This window comes from Tamandua tetradactyla, chromosome 5, assembly GCF_023851605.1.
Source record: "Tamandua tetradactyla isolate mTamTet1 chromosome 5, mTamTet1.pri, whole genome shotgun sequence".
NCBI classification, from domain to species: domain Eukaryota; kingdom Metazoa; phylum Chordata; class Mammalia; order Pilosa; family Myrmecophagidae; genus Tamandua; species Tamandua tetradactyla.
In genome coordinates, this window is record NC_135331.1 from 173,717,163 (window position 1) to 173,732,146 (window position 14,984).

Genomic DNA, 14,984 nt, shown 5'->3' on the forward strand with positions numbered 1-14,984 from the left:
ACATAAAGAAAAGCAATTAAAATAATGTAGCACTGGCAAAAAAAAGTTTTGTACATTTTAATTTTTCCTGATGCTAATAATATCATAGATTATTGAAACTAAATGACTTTCAGAAACCCAATTTATTTTTCATCCTTTAAAGACATTTCCTTTTAGTATTCTTCTCAGCCTGGATACTGGATAAAAGCAGATTTTCCTTGTCTTTCTTCTTAGTCTATTTATTTTCTGGTCTTTGCACAGTATGATTGTTTTATACACAGAGCTGGGGATGACAATTCTGAATATACACAGTTTCCACAGTAATGTTTAAAAATGATATGGAACATATTTCATATTATTTTAAAATATTAAGTGAGCTCTTCTTTTAATATACTTAAAAAGTCAATTAATAAACAAAAATATTTATAATAAAAAGCCATCTGGATTCTATAATCCAGTAAAAAGTTTGTACCTCAACTAAAATAAGATAAACCTTATTTTTGTCACTGTCAATCAGAAATTGCAACATGAAAATATTTAGTAGTTGCTTTTCAAGAAGGAACATGCATGTTTTAATTAAAAACCTAGTAGAAAGGGAATATATCTTTTTATTGATTTTAATAATAAAAACATACAAGCTGCCATGTAGAATATTAATTTTTCTTAGCAGTAAAAGTAATAGCTCAATAAATTATGACTAAAGAAAAGCATGCAGAATGTATTATATATCATAAATTTACTTATAATTGATCCATTATATAAAAACCACCAACATTTTAGTGCTTTTTCTTCAGGAACTATTTATTTATCCTGTTGTTTTGACTCAATATTATACAGAGTTGGCATTTTCCAATATTGTTAATATTTCTTCTAAAGTATTTTCCTTATTGCCAATTATTGTATAACAGATTTTTCCTCTGTTCTTATACTCTTTGGCATTTCTATTGCCTTGTTTCCAAGTTTGTTAGTAAAATAAACAGTGAAATGAACATCATGGAACCTAAAGCTTATATACATTCATGTTCGGTTTATTCAGCCAACTTTCTAGAAGTGAAATTGCTGAGTAGAAGGGTTTGAATATTCTTAAGACCTTATACACATTGTTAAATTGTTTTCTAGGGAAGATGAAATGATTTACATTCTAGCAAACAGTGAAAAAGATGCCTCAATTTAGCACACGCCTGAAAGCATTGAGCTTTGATTCTTAGTTTGAATTCTTAGGTGAATAATAGTCTTTTCTTGTTTTAAATTATAATTACTTGATTACTACTTAGCTCAAATTTAAAATAAATGTATTAGTCATTTCATAATTCTTATTCTGTATTTTCTATTTATGTCCTTTTCCCATTTATTGGCTATTGTGTTATTGTCTTTTTATTCATATTAAAAAATTAACTGTTGCATTAGTAGCAAAAATTTTCTCCCTCTTTATATTAACTTTTCAAATGCTTTTTTCATTATATATTTTAATCTATTTATGTGTGCTTATCTACCAGCATTTTTCTTTGTAAATTTATCCACTTTTAGTACTTAGAAAATCATTTCTAAGTCAGAGTTCAGATAAATATTCACCTCAACTACTCAACTCTAATTTCTCCTAGTTTTACTACTTTCCTTCCTTTGTCTTTAATTTTCTCTTTCTTTTCTGTGTAACTTATATTTACTTAAACTTTCTGGAATTCATTTTGGATTATGGGAGTGAGAAAGGGACTTTGAATAAAAGCAATAAAGCAAAACTTCTTTATAACAAAAAAAATGCAGCCCCATGGTTTAAAAAATATTCAAATAGTTTCAAAGACTTTCAGATAGAAGTGAAAAGTCTGATTTCCCTTCTCCATCTCCCATGCTCAGACGTAACCCTTTTAACAGGTGTTGGGTACTGAATTACGTTTCCCACAAAAGGATGTTCAGGTCCCAACTCATGTTGCTGTGGGCACGAATCTACTTGTAAGTAAGAACTTTGAAGGTGTTATAATTAAGGTGGGCCTTCGTACAATTTGGCTGAAGTCCTTTTAAGGAAAGGAAACTGGATTGGGTAAGAGAAGCCCACAAAAAACAGCCAGAAGCTGGAAGTCAAGGACAAGAACCACAAAAATTGCTGGCCAGCCAAAAAATACAGATTTCCCAGAAAGAAGCAAGCTTACTAACCTTTGAAACTGTGAGTCAAAACATTCCTGTTGCTACGTCAGCCCATTGCAAAGGTATTTGTTTTAGCATCTAGAAAATGTATGCAATAAGTATTCACATACTTATTTAGTCTTTTGCTTATTAATTTCGGTTTACTCATCCACGCAGCAAAGGGTTTTGAGCTTGCGTTATGGACCAAACACTTGTTTAAATACTGAAGGAATCATCATGGGGATCGGCCTTCATGTAATTTACATTGCAGTAAGGTAGGAAGGAGAAGGGTTAATAATTCAACAAATGAAGATACAAAGCAATTTCAGAGTGTGATTAATGTTATGAAGAAAGATAAAAACACAGTGATGGGATAAAGGACAACTGGGGGATGAAGGAAGAAACTTCATTTTTCATGGCTACTTTATATCATGGTTACGAAGATCTCTCTAAGGAAGCAGCGCTTAAGACCTAAACGAAGAGACATCTGCAATGGAAAGACTGCCACCAGTCCCACATGAGCAAGTTCCAGGCAGGAGTGTGTGCAAAGGCCCTGGAATGGAACCAGACTGACGTAGTTCTCTGATGAACAGAAAAAGAGCCTGTGTGACAGCAGTAAGGAAACCAAATAATGTCAGGAGTTTCTGCCCTGAAGAAGCTCATACGGGCATTGAAGAATGCTACATCTTGCATGTGCTTCTGAACTTTCTGATCAATTCTCCAGATCTCTTTATATTGGGCTAAGCATGGTAAATGAGGAAAATAATTCCCACCTCATAAAGTAATTGTGAGGATTATAAAGATCGTGTTTGTAAAGGTTTAGCATTTTCTTAGTGGTAGTCCCAAGATACTGCGATTTGGTAACAAAATAACTGTTTTGTTCATATCCTGCATTTATTTTTTTCCAAATATGCTTTAAAATAACTAAGAAATTCTTTAAAAAAACACATTTTGCATTAAAAAGTAAATTTCTTCATACTTATACATTAACTAAGGAAATATTGACATCTTACTGCTTCAATCCAGGAGAATTTAATTATTCAGATAGTCCCTATTGTCTTTAAAAAACAACATAGATTCTATATTTTTCCTCTGGAAAAATTTAATTTTGCATGTGTATTCATATGCAAGATTAATTTATTAATATATTAATTTTGTCAGATTTTAGTATTAAAATTAGTATTAAATTTAGTATTTGTTATACTGCATAATGGTTTTATTAATGTGTTGAGTGGCAGCTTATTTATTAAAAAGAATATTACTTGTTTTTGGAGAATTTGATATATTTTACATGTGAAACAATCTGGCTCTCAAGATTCCTATGCAGGAAATATCTTTGATTTTTAAAATATTTTTTGTATACTATTAGTCTTTTAATTTTTCTATTAATAAAGAAATTTGAATATATATTTTTACAAATTATTGTCCATTTTTAATGACAAGCTTATTAATAGAGAATTACAGTGTACACATAATTGTTTTTTTTTCTTTTTCTTGGATCCAACTCCTTATTTCTATTTTTCTTGATTCAATTTATGTCATTTAAAAACAGAAAAACAATGTCTTTGCTTTATCAGTTTCACTGTTTTTCTATTTATTGATTCATTGTTTTCTTCTTCCCACTTTTCTTTCTCTAATTGCCTATAATTAATAGCCATTTGTTGATTTTCTCTTACTGTAACAATGAGATAACACATTGCTTTAAAGAGGTTTAACTTTATTTATAGTTTTTTGCTGTACACTCTATTTTTATTCAATAATTTACTATACAGATTTGTTCTCCACTTTGGTCAAATAATTATTAAAGGGAATTATTTTCAAATTTCCATGGGTAAATTTCTACTAAGAGATAGAAAACAGAGAGACTATCAGTATCAGGAGGTTCAGCAAACCAGTTATCTGGGAGAGTGATAGTCATTTCCTTGATAACTTAACACAATCCAGGTTTTGGTCAACCTTGGAGATTGAAAACATGTATTTTAACTTTTAGAATCTAGAGAGTGTATTCATCTCCCAAGGGGAAATCCGCTTGAACCCAATTAGAACATTGCCAAGAAAAGCAAAAAACCCAATTTGTTAATTAACCAAGAGAAACAACTCTGTTGTGATGAAACACATGGTCTCCTCAAAGGCAAACCCTGCCAGGGGATTAAGTCATCTTTAGAAAGTTGTTCTTTAAGCACATGTGGTGAATTAGAGTCACAGATACTGCAGTAGGAGGTCTTCTCCAGTGGGAACAGGATGCTCATGTCGTCTTTGGGTGAGTATTCTACTTTTCTTGGAGGGTGCTTCTAAAGCTTGGGTCATCTGGACTGATGAGTGCCCTTCTGCTGACTTGTAATTTCTCTAATTTATTAATGTATTCATTCAGGTTATAATCAGTTATTGTGGACCTAAGAAGACACTAGGTCTCTCTAGAGTAAGTTTTTCTACATCTGAGAATCTCCTGAAAAATGAGTACAATAATGTTCTATTCATTCATTCAAAAAATAATTGCTGAATTCTAACACAAGCTTGCCCCAGTGCTTTGATTTGGAAATAGAATTGTAAACCTGCCACATAGGGTACCACAAAGCTGGAGCTTTCAAATTAGAGTGGGAGTCAATTTATGATCGTAAAGAAATACATACAAAAATAGACATTTAGATTATTATTGCAATATGTGTTAGAATGGGGAAATACAGGGTCAACTTGCCTACTGATGACATTCACTCTTAGGAAGTACTGTTTAAGGTGATGCTTAAAAAATGATGAGAATTTCACTAACAGGAAAGAGAGAGGTTGAGCAGGGAAAGGGAATTGCAGTGGTGAAGACTATAAGCTGCACCTTCAAACTGGGACCTGGAGATTTCTGCAGTGGTCATGAGGCTTGATCCTACTCTATTTGCTTCATTTTTCACATATTTTTGATATATTTCATCACAAAATGAGACAGTGGTAGGATAGAAAGCTTAATCCTATAATGTGTCCCAAAAGACTTATATAGGTTATATATATTTTCTACATGATGCATAATGCTATGTGAGGTGTTTTGTTTTGTTTCGTTTTCTTTTTGGTATAACTTTCCATGTTTTCAGCATCTGCTTTTTGTTCCTCACTTATATACCCATCAGTTCATTGATATCGTTTAAAATAACTCTTTCTTTGGTATAGAAATAATCATATATAGATCTACCAATTGCAATGTTACTTTTTAGGAGTCTTCAATGGCTTCTCACTCCATTTAGAATAAAAATATCAACTAATTATTATGGCTTAACAGCCATCACCTCCTTCTCTTTCTTTCCTTTGCTCACCCTTAGCTGAAGCTCATCTCTGCATCAGCCTCCTTCATCTTTTTTTCAGTTCTTAAGACATTGCAGGCTCTCTCCCGACTCAGGACTGTGTATAAGCTACACGTACTCTTAGAAAGCTCTACCCTCCAAATTTCCCTTGGCTGTTTCATCCTTGAAATCTCACCCCCTTAAGAGACTTCTTTTACTTCTCCATTAAATGAGGCCAAATTTTGTTATCTTCTTTTTCAGAATCCTACTTGTTTCTTTCATCATACTTATCTTCCTAATTATTTATGCACGTTGGCCTTTCTGTTTTTCTCCCCAAGAGATCATAACTGTCTTTTTTATAGTTATATTTCTAGTATCTAACACAGTCCCTTGCACAATATCTGTTATATATTAGATACTCAAAAATATTTGTTGGATAAATTAACAAATAAATACTGTTTCCACATCTAGTACATAAGCTGTGGTGTCTGAGCTCTGAATTTTATCTGCCTACAGAGCGGATGGTATTTGAATTCCGTCAGCTTACCGTCAACAGATCTTGAATGTTGAAATAATTTTGAAAAAATATTTAAAAACTGAGAGACAGTGTAATGAAGATGTTGTTCCTGAGGCAAAGCTAAGAAGAAATATGAGTCTCTTACCCACTAGTAACTCATCTTATCACCTTTTAAACATTTTCCCCATTTCTTAAAAAGCCAAAGAAAATGTCACCATGTTATTCACATACATGCCTGAAGCATGTTGAAGCTATATTTTGTCAAGGTACAACTTTAATTTAAAAGTCAGAATTATCCAACAAAGAGCCATTTTGTTGTTTACATTGATTTAATCTGAAGAAAGAATTTTAAAAGTTTGATTTATTTCATGTATTAAAGTTCGAATGATAGGTAGTTTAAGATCAGAGCCTGTAATATCTCAACAGTGTTCAGTTATTCTCATTTCGTTATTTAGAATCTACCCAAACTTTTAAATAAAAGGAGAGAAATAGACGCCTAGATTGAGGATTAGAAGTCATTTTAGATGCTATATCTACAGATACATAAAGATACAATAAACCTCACACAACAACGTATCTTGAACAAGGAGGGTTATGTGATGTGGTATTTCTTAGTTTGAGGAGTTCAAGAGTCTTTCAAATAAATCACTGCCAGACTTTGGCTAGGATGAGAGAAAGTTTTATTTTGAGCCTATGGGAAAATTTTATAGCTTTTTATATAACTTCTTTCATGCTATCCACTATTTTACAAACAATTTTGCTTTTTTTAGCAGGGTATAGTTGCAAAGGGATTTTTTTTTTCTATCTGTGTCATCCATTCTATATCTATTTAATCAACTATCTCCTGACCAACTGGCTGTATCTAACACTTCTTTCCTCCTGTTTCCTTTAACAACAGTCCCAGCCTGAGTCAATTTTGCATACCTCATGAGTATTAACCTCTGCAGACGCCAAAGAAAAGATTCTAGGGTTTTGTATAAACTGATCCTCCAAGTATATTGTTTTGTCAATCAGATTTTGAGAATTGAACTTCTGCATTTCTGTTTGGAGGGGAGAAAAGGCTTGACACTTTCTGTTCACCACAGACAAAGTCAAACACATATATTTATGCTCTGCCAAGTTATTTTCAGGTAATGCATAATGCCTCCCATATATTTCTTGTTTCTGTAATTTATTCTAAAGTACATATGCAAACAGTACTATAACCTTTGAAGTAGGAAATCTGTCTAAACTAGGTAATATTCCCATCCTGTCAGAGTCATCCAGCTAAGTGATATTGATGGGACTTTAATGATAGAAATTAATTACAGGGTTGAGTTGTTTCTCGGCATTGTGTGCCACTGTGTTGTCACATTGCTTTCAGCTTCAGTGCTCACTGCCTCTTGTCTCAAAAAAGTTTTCTGTGTAAATGAAGTGTGTGCATGTTTATCCCAGTTTTAACATATGCATGTGTGTGTGTATGTGTGTGTGTGTGTGTGTGTGTGTGTGTTTATGAGAGGATTCCATTTTACTGATCACAGCTTGTGATGATTATTTAGCCTTTAGGTTACATCTTTCCCCCCAGGGTCTATTTCTTCCTCCCAGAAAGCATTTCAATGAAAGAAACATTTAAAATACCAAAAGCAGGTGAACATAGAGCCGTCACATTATTGTAATGTCTACCATTTGTTAAACACAGTAAGGACCCTATAAACCTTGATAAATTTTAAATATTGGACTTATATTGTATTAGAGCATATTCAAATGAATCTACATTCAAGTGCAAAATAATACTATAGTTATTTTGTGGTCAGTCAGAGAAAGTTTATTATAACATGGCATTCCCTAAAAAAAGAGAGTCTTGAAATATTTTTTGAGCTAGGGTGGGAAAGGTGATTAGGAATGAAAAAAAAAGAGTTAAGAAATAGATCATATGCAGCAGAGATCTTCAGGAAATGTTTTAAGCTAATAAACAAAGCACGTAAGTGTGCTGATTTGAATCTGTTGTGTACCCCAGGAAAGCCAAATTTTTAAATCCTCATTCAATATTGCTGGCTGGGATCTTTTTGATTGTTTCCATGGAGATGTGACCCACCCAATTGGGGGTGGTAATTTTTGATTACATGGTTTCCATGGAGATGCGTCTATACACATTCAAAGTGGGGTTGCTTACTGGAGCCCTTTAAGAGGGAACCATTTTGGAAAAAGCTTTAGAGCTAACAGATTTCAGACAGCCAGAGACCTTTGGAGATGAAGAAAGAAAATGTCCCCAAGGAAGACATTTTAAACAAGAAGCGAGAGATCCCAGAAGATGTCACCATGTGCCTTCCCAGCTGACAGAAGTGTTCTGGATCCATCAGTATTTTTTGAATCAAGGTATCTTCCTTGTATGCCTTAGTTTGGACATTTTTATAGGTTTAGAACTATAAACTTGCAATTAGTAAATTCTCTTTTTTAAAAGCCATTCCATTTATGGTACATTGCATTTTGACAGATTTTACAAACTAAAACAAAATCATTGAAATGCAGTCAATGCCTTTTTTATTTTAAAAATCAGGGAGGACATAATAGATTTATGGTGGACTAGAGTTGGAAAGAACCGCATGGAATATCTAAAAACAAAGTGGCTTTGACCAGGAACTACAGTAGGAGATGTATTTTTACTTTGGAACTCAATGTGTGTGTGTGCATATGCATACATACATGCACAGCTGAAACATTTCAATAAATTATAATTATCCTTACTACATGCCATGGACTCTGACTTATATTTCTAATTTATTCTATTTAATCTAAGGCAAAAATTATTTTGTGATCTATCAATAGGCAATAAATCATAGTTTTAAAAACATGAAACAATATGGATTTCTTCCATTTTATAAATGAAGAAACTGTATTCTAGACAGATTGTGCAATTTTCCCAAGGAAAAACAGGCTGCTCCTTGCAGATTTTTTGATTCCAAACTCTCAGAAAAGCGTATTTTCAGTTCCAGGTTAAGGAAAAGAATCCAGGATTGAATTTTTAAAACTCCACATTTAGTGCTGCTTTTTCCCCTCTCAGTTTTGAGACATACTGAAATTTTTCCTGAAAAAAGGCAGAAACAAAAATAAACAAAAAAGTTACTTTTGTGTGATATCAAACAAATCATTTAACATGCTCTCTACTTTACAGGATTCCAGATGCCTACATTATAGTGTAAATATAGCCTAAAGCACCGATGAATTTGAATAGCCAAGTGTTAGAATTATTCTATGTATTAAAAGTTTATTACTTCTTCTAGATGAGGATGTATTTTCAGTAAGTTTGTTTATTGATTATAAGATGATTTTAAGTCTGTGTTAATTTTTAGAGTTTCAATTTCCTTTTGGTTTGGATCGAAATGATAATTTAAATGCATTATCCCAAGGGGGCATCCAAGATGGCTACTAGGAACTGAAGTTCCTGACTTCCAGGGAGATGTGCTGACAGCTGGCTTACTTCCAGCCCTTAGTCCACCCTCCCCTGCCATCCGAGCCAGCACTGCTGCTGCCCTAGCTGTGACTGTAGCTGAACAAGGGTCAGAGATTAAAAGATCAGCAATAGAAGGGAGAGCAGTTGTGACAATTTAAGAGATTTAAAGTCACAACATATATGTGGAGGTCTTGCTATGTTGACCATAAGTTCTAATTTGGCTAAGAGAAGGGTTTCCTGGGCACAGGACTTTCAGTGCTAAAACTGGCTCACCCTAGGTCCTGCCTCCAAAGGTAGGTCTCTAAAATGGTCTTGAATATTTCACTTGTTATGTCCTGACATTTCAGAAATTCAAGATTTGTTTGGATTAAGAAGAAGCTGCTCTAGCAAGACAGATAAACAGAAAAAGAGAAACTGGGGCACATAAGGGATTACTTGTTTAACAAACATCGCTCTGTCCCTAGAAGTTTTCCATTATCATCTCAAAGTGAACAGGAGCTTTGGATAGGAAGGGGGATCAAAATTGAAGTAATTAGAGTCATAGACTTCCCTTACCTTTCTAAAGTAGAAGGTGAGAAAGCAAGCAGGGGCTTAGAAAAGAAATGCAGACGAAATATTAAAAGATAAATATAGTCTGTTTGGAAAAGTTCCCTGAGGTCACTGTTTTAGTTTGTGAAAGTTGATGAAATGCAATGTACCAGACATGGGATGGCTTTTAACAATGAGGATTTATTAACTTATAAACTTACATATCTGAGACCACAAAAACATCCAAATCAAGGCATCAACAGGCATTGCTTTCTCCCCAAAGACCAGTCACCAGCAATCCTCAATATATGTCACATGGCCAGGCACAGGACAATGTTTATTGGTCTCTTCCCTCACTCCTAGGTTTCATTGCTTCCAGCTTCTGGCTTCTTCTCTGTTTCTGTGGTTTCTCTGTTTTCTGTGTCATCTCTCAGCTTCTCTGGCTTTTCTTTCTGAGTTTCTCTGGCATTTCTTTCTCAGCTTCTCCCATAAAGGACTACAGTAAGAGGATTAAGACCCACCCTGAATGTGCTATGCTACCTCTCAATTTAAGATACTTCTCACCAAAAGACCCTATTTACAATGGCTCCACATCCACAGAAAGGGATTAGCATGAGTAACGTGATCCTTTCTGGGGTACATACAGCTTCAAACCATCCCAGACATTCAACCGCAGGAACCAGAGAGGAAGTTCCTATACAGACACATGCAGCTTGCCTGCTCTCTTTCTCACCTACTTTTTTCCCTCTCCTAACCTTTGAACCCTGAACCAAGGCTAGTAATTTATGTGCTAGTCACTGTTTTAGCCTCTGGAGATTTAGCAGTGAACAAAACAGACACTAAGTACTGTCCTCATGCAGCACACAATCTCGGTTGAAGGGGAGACAGACAATCCATGAAGTGAATTGGCAAAACTGATTGTACCTTAAAGGGTTGGTTATAAATGCTTTAAGGCAAAGATAAAGGGAAAGGGGGTAGCAAATAGGGAACTTTCATATTCATAAAGAGCTCACTGAGAAGTCAAATACAGAAGCAAACACTAAATTTAAAAGAATGCTTCAGAAATTGGGCCATATTAGCTGGATGTTATTCTGGAAATTTAATTATTGTATGAATAGTAGCTAAGTACAGTGGAAAGTTTTGTTTCTAAATCAATAAATACTAAAGAAAAAACCTAACCACAGTTGGAGAAAGTTAGAGAGACTGACAGAAGGACCAAGCCTCCCAATGCTTGCAAGATTATATTACTGTCATTTTATTGCATTTTCATTTGTTTGTTTGAAATTGACCAGCGAAATACTAGAATCTGCTTCCTGCCTGCACCCTCAGGCACTGTAGTTACAAAGAAATCTCTATGAGTAAGCCAGAGCATAGCACATAAACTCTGGTTTCTCTTGAGACAATTCATCTTGTGCTTTTGTTTCAGCAGGAAACTAGACATTCTTCCACCCAAGTTATAGGAGCTCATCGCCTGAGGCATTGGATTGTATTGGCCATGAAAGTGCTCATTCAAAAATAACTTATTTAAACATTCCATTATAGCTCCATGGAATTTTATCTATCAAAGAGGTGAGTAGGTCCTACATCAGTGACTTCTGGTTTTCCTATTCACGCCATAAGCCACTGAAAAATACAGTATTTTAAATGTGGAAGCTGGTGCCCTTCATTTTTCAGAAATAAGATACTAAAATGATGCTTTCATTAGAAATTGTAAAATAATTCTTTTTGAGTAGGAGAGGCACTCCAAATGTTTCTTGGCACTTAAGGTAGAATTTTTTTTTTACTTCATTTAATGAATATTTTTATTTACCATGTTATTGTAGCATAAAGGTTTCTGTTATCTGAAGCAAAAGCACCATTTTGAGAATACATAGAATCACTTTTTCTGAATTGTTTTGGCTACTGAATCTCCTGAGTGGATGACAAAGGTAGGACAGCAGATTTGGGATTATATCACAAATATCCATAAGGTGTAAATGACAAGAAAATAGTAAATGATCTTGTTATATATGATAACATTAATAATTATTTCACAGCCATTGAGTAAGGTATACTGACTGTGGAATCTTTTAATTCCTGGAAATCAACAGTGGCTTCTAAGGGACCCAAAAATTGTGCCTCCTTCCTTATGAGCACAGCCCAATAGGTTCTGCCAATTTACAATACCTAATTATCAAGAGTATGGTATAAACTTGAAACCTTCAAAATATTTTTTTTTTTTTTTTTAAAGGAAAGACAGAGAGAAGGAAGGAAGGATAGAAGGAAGGAAGGAAGGAAGAAAGGGAAACATCTTTAAACATTTTCTTGTTTTATTGTATTCTGTTTCTCCGTTTTTGTTACATGGGCTGGGGCCTGGAATCGAACCGAGGTCCTCCGGCATAGCAGGCAAGCACTTTGCCCGCTGAGCCACCGCGGCCCGCCCAACCTTCAAAATATTTTGGAGCAAAAGTTTGTAGGCTGAGTTTTTCACGTTACTTTATTTGATGGTTCACTTGTCATTCAGGGCTAGTTGAGTTATGGCACCTGGTAGGACTGGTCTTGGGCTGCATAAGCTTAGGTTCTCCTTATGGATTACATCACTCAGTAACATTATTATGTAGGCATGACCATCCCTCCTTTTTACAAAGTTTTGATCTGGTGGAGGTGCATTGCCCAACTATCAGACTCAACACTGTCAATAAGATAACAGAAAAAGTCTAAGTTTGAGAAAGCTAAATAGCTGAAATTAAACTAATTCATGTTGAATAAAATTCTCTTCCAGTGCACACTTTGATTTCTTAATGACATTTTTTTAATGAAGGGGGGAACTGTTATTAAAATATGTGAACAAGTGATTTTTATCTGTTGTTGGTCCTTTCCATGATTACGTCAAAGTGGTTACATATCTATAAAGATGGTACCATGCACTCACATGGCAAAAGGTTTATTAAACTTTATATGCCAATCTACATGATATACTTGTGTACATCTTTTTAATTTCCCAGAGTAATACCTGGGGTATCTGTGAATTACTTTTAACTCCTCAATTATCCTGAATCACCACAAAACTAAGAAGGAAAATAAAAAAGAGCATCATAGAAAGAAGAAACATTTTTGATGGTAAAAAAAGAAGCCTTCAACAGGAAGTAGTAATATAAAACATAAGGCAAACTAACATCTTCAGTATATCTGCCTCACTGTGAGTGCTTGGATTGAGGTCAGGAAGATAAGAAACAGACAATGCCCATTATCCATTCATCTATCAAATCTCTATTGATTTCTCAGCAGTTGACTAAAAAAAACTGGGTGAATTCAGTCTTTTTCTTAGAAAGCTGAAAATCAAGTGAAGAAAAACTGCATAGATATGTGCGTACGTAAAGCATAGACATACACACATGTATTATGTAAATTATGTAATGTATCATATGTATATAAATAACTATCAATTATAGTGGGGTATATTCACTATTAGCTATTTATCTATACATTAAGATATATCTACTTTCTCTTTGGATGAAGTGTAGGAAGAGTCAGAAGTATAGGGATTCTCCAAAGAGATTTCTAAAATCTTTTCAATAGTAATCCAAGTATATGAAGGGGCAACTGGAGAGATGGATTAAAAGTCAAAACAGGGGACAAGAGATGGGAGAGAATAGTAGAGATTAGAACTAGTGGCAATAGAAGTGGCAGCATCTGGGCATTAGAACCTTTGGTGCTAGCAGTGCAGATTAAAGGCTGTCTTGGGATCAATGTGAAGACACAAAGACAGTTGGGAAGACGGTCCATAATAATAAGACAAGATGTAGGATCAGCACCTCCTCTCCCTACTCCAGAGCATATAAACATCCATATCACAGTTTCTTAGAAAACACAGGTATTTGCTGATATTATGTGTGTGTGTGTGTGTGTGTGTGTGTGTGTGTGTGCACTTCCCTATTAAAAGTTGGGATGGAAATGGAGGATATTGAAGGGCAAGCTTTCAGTTATGAAATTAGGTATTGATGTTCTTGTATTTAAAGTAACCTTCAGTTCTGGGGAAGGTCCTAATATGAAAATACACAATGACCCTCTCATTGGTGATTCTGCATTTGATATAATTGTGTCAGTGTTTTTCTTTTCTTGAGGTTGGATGACATCTTCATTGTCACAGCTTTTCATGATACGTTTATTCAACCTCTCTGCTCTTTTTTTCCTGCTATTCATAACTTCTTATTTGGTGAAATAAATTGTAGACAAATGTTTTTGCAAATTGTGGTTATCCCATTGACTGATTAGCAGTTGTGTTTAAATTTTTATCCTATCACCTTTCAAAAAAGCAGCTATCAAAATCAAAGTCAGCTGAACTCTAATAATGGGTTTTACGTTGAAAGGAATAACAAACTTAAAATGGAAAACTTAATTGGCAGCTGGCTTGCATTCCTTTCATCCCATTATTCATTTGTCTACAAAACCTCTCCTCTGTTTTCACTAACCACTTCAGTTTCTTGGAATTTCCATAATATTTGTAATTTCCCAAGGCCTTATTTATTCCACATTGAAAGATTTTCTTCTTTTTTTAGCTTTTACAACATCTCTATAAGGGACCTAAACTTATTCCCCTTTATACAAAGTTGACATGCATATTTGAAATGTTTGGCTAGAGGTTCAAGATAAATCATGGTAGAATTGAGCTTTTTTTTTTTTTTTTTTTTAACATGAGTAGGTACCGGGTCCTCTGGCACGGGCAAGCGTTCTTGCCTGCTGAGCCACCGTGGCCCTAGAATTGAGTTTTAATCAGATGTCCTTCTAAACTAGTTCTCTCTCTCCCTTGCTCCCATTCTTGCTTTTACTTATTAATTCATATTTCCTATTTTGTATATGATCACTTTTCATAATTTTTATTTGTTTATGACAATTTTCATTTCTTCAAGTCTTCAGTACTGTTAGCAATCAGTTGTGCATGGTATTCTCTTAACTGTGGCTAAGGGTCCAGCCACAAGGGTATATGGGAAAGGAAACAGATTTTAGTTATGGGCTAAGAGAATGTTTACAAATCTTTAGCAGTATCTTGTATAACTATCACTTCAGTTGCAAAATTAAATATTTTTCTTTCAAGTAGATTGACAGCTCAGTATTTTTTAGGTAGGTTTTGAGAGAGCTCTCTTTCATCATTTCCACTAAAATTGTCCAT